The sequence below is a fragment of the Papaver somniferum genome, chromosome 5 (assembly GCF_003573695.1).
Source record: "Papaver somniferum cultivar HN1 chromosome 5, ASM357369v1, whole genome shotgun sequence".
Taxonomy (NCBI): domain Eukaryota; kingdom Viridiplantae; phylum Streptophyta; class Magnoliopsida; order Ranunculales; family Papaveraceae; genus Papaver; species Papaver somniferum.
The window spans coordinates 67,024,211-67,031,418 of NC_039362.1; positions in this window are offsets into that span (position 1 = coordinate 67,024,211).

Consider the following 7,208-nt stretch of genomic DNA (forward strand, 5'->3'; position numbering starts at 1 on the left):
AGAATTGAGCTTATTAAGTCAATGGAACAAACAATCTTGGTCAAGAATTGCAAAATTAAATCAAAGTCTGATCAATGGTCCCAAGTGTTCAGGTCATGTTTGAAGTCAACAAATCTCACCCCTTGAACATCTAAACAAGCTACACATGCCTAACACCCAAGTAACCCCCCTTTACACTTTCCCTTCTCGTTTCCAAAATCAGAAGAAAAAGAAATCTATCTTCTCCACTTTCTCCCTCACCGACTGTAATGAAACCCATACCCTCTCAACTGTACTCTCATCTCTTCCATGTCTCTGATGTGTAGTCACTACCATTTTTTTGTTCTCAAAATACCAACTCTCAATTGGATATCAAACGCCCAATTTTATTATTCCTACCTAGCTTCTCACACAATCAATGACCTATTAAGAAAGCATGAAGGGACTGAAATTATGGAGGTGGAACCTAGGTCTGAATACCACCATCAATGGAGCATGTTACTTGAAGTCAATGGAGTGGTTGGTGATGATGAAATCCGTATGTGTTGCTTTGTCATTTGGTGAGTGATGGATATTTCAATCCTTAATTTTCTGATTGTACTTTATTTAAAATGGGATTGAGAATTGAGAGAATTTTGTATAAATAGGATTGAAGTTGTATTTTGAAAGCAAGCCCGGAGTAGCCGGTGCAGCAAGTTGTATTAGTAATTTAGGTTTTCTATTTTCACTTTCTCCATGTTTTAATCTCTTCATTTGGTGGAGATGAAACCCCTTTTATAATTAGAATCCCTTGATTTGGTTTTATCTGTTCTCCATGAGTTTAATTTGAAAAGCATGATTTAATCTCTGAAATCATAACAAATTACTTTCACCTTGTATGTCATGCATCCATGGTAGTTTGAATAATCCTTTGTTATGTATTCAAGCCTATGTAATCTGATTAGTTCAATTTGTGATTATCTATGCCTTAAACAGATAGATAATGCTAGGGATTGACATATTTAGCTAAGGTTAAATCATCCATTTGTGCAAGTGATTTATCACTTCTTCAAGGTAGTTTGAGGGTAGAACTTCTATAGCTCCTTGATTAAAAGAGAACTGGTATATCGAATTAGGGATTTCTAAGCATTTAGGTGGTGGATTCGAAATCATAGACATCTTTATCTTTGCTTTTGTTCTGTATCTTATACTCGATTCATATTCTCGTCGCAACGACAAACCTCTGTTTGATCTAAATTAGTAGAAGTAGAACTTATAAGTTTAGTTTCACCAATCCGACTCCCCGTAGGATCGACCCGTATTTGCCTCTATCTATATATAGACACCGTGCGCTTGCGGTTTAACATTGTAGGTTTCTAGTCCTACCAAGTTTTTGGCGCCGCTGCCGGGAAGTTGGCATACGGTGTAGTTAGATTAAAAGGTCTTGCTTTACTAGTTGTAGTTAGGATTTGTACATAGTTTTTGTTTTCTTAAAAAAGTAAAAAAAGAAAATTGTGCGTACTGTTTTATCAATCTTTGCCTGCTTTCCCTTGTTTTCTATTTAATTGTAGTGTTATTATTTAGTTAGTTGAGTTCCTTCTATGTATGTATTCCATTAAAAGCTGAATGCACGTATATTTGTGTTTTGTTCCTGCATCATGTTCTGTAGACTGTAGCTTTAGTTTGTTTTTTTTTTTTGTAAAGTTTGTTTAAAGTGTTGTAGTCCATAGCTCATTGTAAATAATTAGGTTCACATTTCACTTTTTCCTTCGCCTAGGTAGATCAGTAAGTTTCTTTTACATATGTAGGATCCAACATAAATTTTGTCATATAGTCTTTTGATTTTGAATTTTAATTAGATTGCATCTAGGAATTAGTTTAGTTTGTGGCATTTGTTTTACATTGATTCTTCTTAATCATGTAGCTAGATGAATCAGTTGAGCTTTATTTGTATCTATAAGTGGTGTGTAATATTTGTCCTGTAGCTATTAGTACTCGTTAGTTTTGGGGCATAGTTTTAGTACAGATTGCATGGTAATATAGTTTTAGTCCTTCATTGTCCTGTTTGTTTCATTTCATAAAGTTCAGTTTAGTCATTTGTAGGTTCTCAGTACTTTAACATTTTAGAGTTTCATTTTTTTGTTTGGCAGCTTATAGACTGTAACAGTTAGTACTAGTAGGAACTTGTTGATTGTGTTTGTCCTGTAGCTACTTTTGTTTTCTTTAGTCATTTACTTGCTCACAGTTTAGGAATTTCGTATGTACATATCATTTAATTAGTTTCTTTCCCGCCTGTAGCTTGTATATTGCTTAATATTAGTATTCGTTAGTGGTTGGTTTAGTTTATATTAGTTTTAGTTAGTAACGTGTATACCAATTTCAATTTGTATGCGTTAACCTTTCTCCATCTTATACACTATAGCATTTTTTTTGGTTGCGCTAGACATTTTTGGGCGCTAATTTTTCTTTGGTGAGTTTACCAGGTGCGTACAAAGTTGTTGCCCAAGTCAGGGAGGAAAATGAAAAGGAGCAGAACAAGTCTGGTAGTAGGCTAGTAGCGCACTCTCCCGAATCTGTACCGGCGGTAAAATTCTCGATACATTAATGTGATGCTTCTGCGATAAATAATTTCCATGTTTAGTTACTAAATCTGTGGACTTGTTGTGCACATTTTTAATTCGTGCAATGTATGGTGTGTATGTGCACGCTATCATGACTTAGTTTCTCACATCCATAAACATCTTTTCCTGATATGTGCATATGTTTGGCTGGTATACTCATTTGTTTGTTGTTGGGAACTACACTGTAATTTGAATAGATATGTATGCTCGACTATGATTTTACTTCTCGTTATCAAGCTGATTACCTAGATACATTTGATCAAGAGGACCTAGTTGAAATCCATATTTCTGTTGTGGAGAGAACTGCCCAACTTGCAATTATGAATGATGCTCCGAGTCTGCCCCGTAGTCTCCAGGATTACATGTATCCTGCGAGAGTAAGTCTGTCTTCATGCATTGTGTTACCCCAAACTGATGGTCCATTTGAATTGGATGCAAACATGATACAAATGCTTCCGATATTTCGAGGGGTTGATGCTGAAAACCCCTATCATCATGTAAGAGAGTTTGAAGAAATTTGTAGGGCCATGCAATTTGATCATTTGTCTGAAGACTCTCTAAAACTGCGTCTGTTTTCATTTTATTTAAAGGAAAGAGTTAAAAATTGGTTTTACAGTCTGAGACCACAGTCAATCACCACTTGAAAACAACTCACATATCTATTTTTAGAAAATTCTTTCCACATCATTGGACCATAGTTATTCGTCAAAGTATTAACTGTTTTGTCCAGTTAGATGGGGAGACTCTTTTTCATTATTTTGAACGCTTTAATGATTTGTTGATTGAATACCCGTACCATGGCTTTGAGAAGTGGAGACTGGTCGCTATTCTTTATGAGGGTATAGACTTTAAGTCTCGAGCTATGGTTGAGTCTATTTGTAATGGTGAGTTCATTGATAAAACTGTGGACGATGCATGGTCATTTTTAACTGAAGTTGCGGAGAAAACCCATCAATGTGAATCCTTTAGAGAAACTAGGACAGTGTCACATGATATGGGTCATCTTCATGAGATAGAGTCTGATTTTTACTCAGATACAAGCATCGCATGTATAACTAGGAGAATTGAAGCTCTAGAGAGGTGTACAAATGAAAATTTTGTTGCGCATATGTCACGTGCCCAGACTGAATTCCATGCTTGTATCTCTTGTGATAATACATGTCACATAATTGATAACTTCCTTGATTTGCATTCCACGGAGCAGTCTAGAGTGAGACCAGTTAATGCTTTCTATGAAACACAAAATACATACTCTCATACTTGCAATTCAGCATGGAAAATTCCCTGTTTCAATGATACTGAAAATGAATTAAGTTTTGAAAATAGTGTGTTTAGTCCTACTCAGGCAACTGATATTGAATATGAACCTAATCTAGAGGTGATCGAGTCGACTAAAGACACTATGATTTTGAATAGGGCATTGTATTCTTGTTATGATGATTATTATGCTAATGATATGTTAGAAGAGCATGTTTATTTTAAAAAATTTGTTATCGAACCTTCGGGTTCAGAGACATTAGGCTTCTCTGCTGCGACCTTTATGAATGATGCTTTTTCTAATATTCAATCCATAAATACATGTGATGTTGTTTCTGAATTGGAGCATGTGCAGTTATTCTGTGAAGTAGAGCATGACATACAACTCGTGTCTGAACTAGGGAAGGTTGAATTTTCTGTAGACATCAATAATTCTATGCATGAAAATGATTTCGATATGTCTAATTCCCTGCTTAGGTCACAACATGATGTTTCTCCTGATCTGTCTATGCATGAGAATAAATCTTTTGATGATGATGATTCTGAATTGGGGTTTGTCAATTTGTTCACTGACTTTGAGCATGATACTTCGTTACTTGTTTCCGACTGGGAAGATACTAGGATGTGCAATGACACTTTTGAACTTAAAAATGGATGTAACTTAGACGTGTTTAGCTCCATGCCCATGTCACAGTCTGATGGCCTTGCACCCACCCTAGATTTGGTTTGTAACAAAATTGTAAAACCAACTTTTCTAAGAGGACCTAATCTAGGATTGGAACTGTGTGCCTCCCAAGTCCTCTTGGACTATTTTGCATCAAAGTATAACACCTTTAAGGAGGCACAGTTGGAATGCGCTCTTTCTTCTTTGACCGTTCCCAATACAGTTCATTTTGAACTAGACCTTGTGCATGATGAACCTCCAAAACTGCGAGATTATGTGCCCAAAAGTATATCCGTTGAAAAATCCAGGTTTGGGGATAGCTCATTTTGTTTTGCAGCCTCACTTGCATTTCCGTGTTATTATAATTGTGTGAGAGTGTTAAAATTTCTGCACTCCGTCTTTTGGGTTGATCCTCAACTCTTTAGACTGTTAATGTATGGTGAATTCTTCTTGTGTATAATCCAGTAGGTAATTTTTCTATCTCAAGTCAGTTTCATTTTTCTTTTGTATATATTGTGATAATCCAATGTGATCTCAATTGAAAAATGTTGGATTCTAGCCGTGAATATTGGAGTTCAGTTCTTTCTTTCGTCAAATCTGGTAATCTCGTTCCTTTCCTCTACTCAGCATGGTTCTCTTGGTATGTTTTAGTATAATTTTGTTTATCTTTCGAAACAGCGAGACAATGTTTAGTTTAGGTTTGGGGGTGAAAAGTGGATACCATGTGACTGTCACTATGCTATAGTTGAAACTGAACTCTGCCATGTTAAAAAAAAATGAATAAATTATTGAGCTCATCTATCTTGATCTGTGATGCCTGCGTGTATATGTTAGGGTTCTCGATCTAGATGATGAGGCACTCGTTTGAGAACTTTCTGATTCTAGCGCGTATATGTTAGGGTTCAGATCACATGTTCAAAAAGTTTCAAAAAAAAAAGTCAGGAAAATTCAGAAAAGAAAAAAAATATACAAAAAAAAAATAAAAAAAAAATCAAAAGAACATGATAAGAGAGTCTGTTCTTCATCTTGTGCTCTCTTAAGTCAGTATTTCTTTACTTTTTGTTTCAAAGTAGTCAAAGTAAATAGTCAGTCAATGCATATGTTGTAATTAGTCTTTGTATATCTCATGTAAATAGTCTTGTAATAAGCAACGGGGGGTGTATGCCATCGATGTACAAAACGGGTAAGCTGAAATATCATCAACACTTTAGGTGAACATTCACATCTCCCATAAAGTTAGCTTGTCTTTGAATCGCCCCAACTATCTCTTAGTATTGGCAGTCATGACTTAGGTTGATAAATCAGTTTCTATGCATGCTTATGATAGAATTACACTTTACACTCTTATCACATGTTAACTATTCGAACTCTTGAATTTCAAAAAATTTTGTGTTGGAATCAGTGTGTGTCACTTGTGCCTTTGAAAGCTAGATTGACATATCCATTTTGTTGTGAACAAATTTCAGAATTGCAGGTGACCCTTTTCATACAAGGTGAGCTCTATTTTGTCCTAGAACTTTGTGAGTATGTTCTAAGAAAACCCTCACGAGACTTCAACTCGTCCACTAGGGACACTTAGTGGTTTAAAAGGCTTATTGCATACGCTAAATTCAATCGAGAAACCAGCGACAGTGGTATAGGTAGGATTTCTTAGTTTTTGTTTTACTCGAGGACGAGTAAAATGCAGGTTTGGGGGTGTGATCGGTGCATAATATTGCATATTTCTTGATCATTTTGCTGTCTTTTATCACCTCTCTAATGCCTTAATGTTCTATTTTGCTACACATCTTGTATCATGAGCATATATCCTTTAGTGGGCAATTTTGTTGGAATAATCTCTTTTTTTGTGTTGTATTGTAGGTGGATGAGTGAATCGAGAATAAGATATTTGCGAGAAGTGGGATTGTCGCACTGGGACGCAAGGGAGCTGTTAGCTGAAGCGTGTGCAGAAATGAGCTTATTAAGTCAACGGAACAAACAATCTTGGTCAAGAATTGCAAAATTAAATCAAAGTCTGATCAATGGTCCCAAGTGTTCCTCATGTTTGAAGTCAACAAATCTCACCCCTTGAACATCTAAACAAGCTACACATGCCTAACACCCAAGTAACCCCCCTTTACACTTTCCCTTCTCGTTTCCAAAATCAGAAGAAAAAGAAATCTATCTTCTCCACTTTCTCCCTCCCCGACTGTAATGAAACCCATACCCTCTCAATTGTACTCTCATCTCTTCCATGTCTCTGATGTGTAATCACTACCATTTTTATGTTCTCAAAATACCAACTCTCAATTGGATATCAAACGCCCAATTTTATCATTCCTACCTAGCTTCTCACACAATCAATGACCTATTAAGAAAGCATGAAGGACTGAAATTATGGAGGTGGAACCTAGGTCTGAATACCACCATCAATGGAGAATGTTACTTGAAGTCAATGGAGTGGTTGGTGATGATGAAATTCGTATGTTTTGCTTTGTCATTTGGTGAGTGATGGATATTTCAATCCCTAATTTTCTTATTGTACTTTATTTAAAATGGGATTGAGAATTGGGAGAATTTTGTATAAATAGGGTTGCAGTTGTATTTTGAAAGCAAGCCTGGAGTAGCCGGTGCAACAAGTTGTATTAGTAATTTAGGTTTTCTATTTTCACTTTCTCCATGTTTTAATCTCTTTCTTTGATGGAGATGAAACCCCTTTTATAATTAGA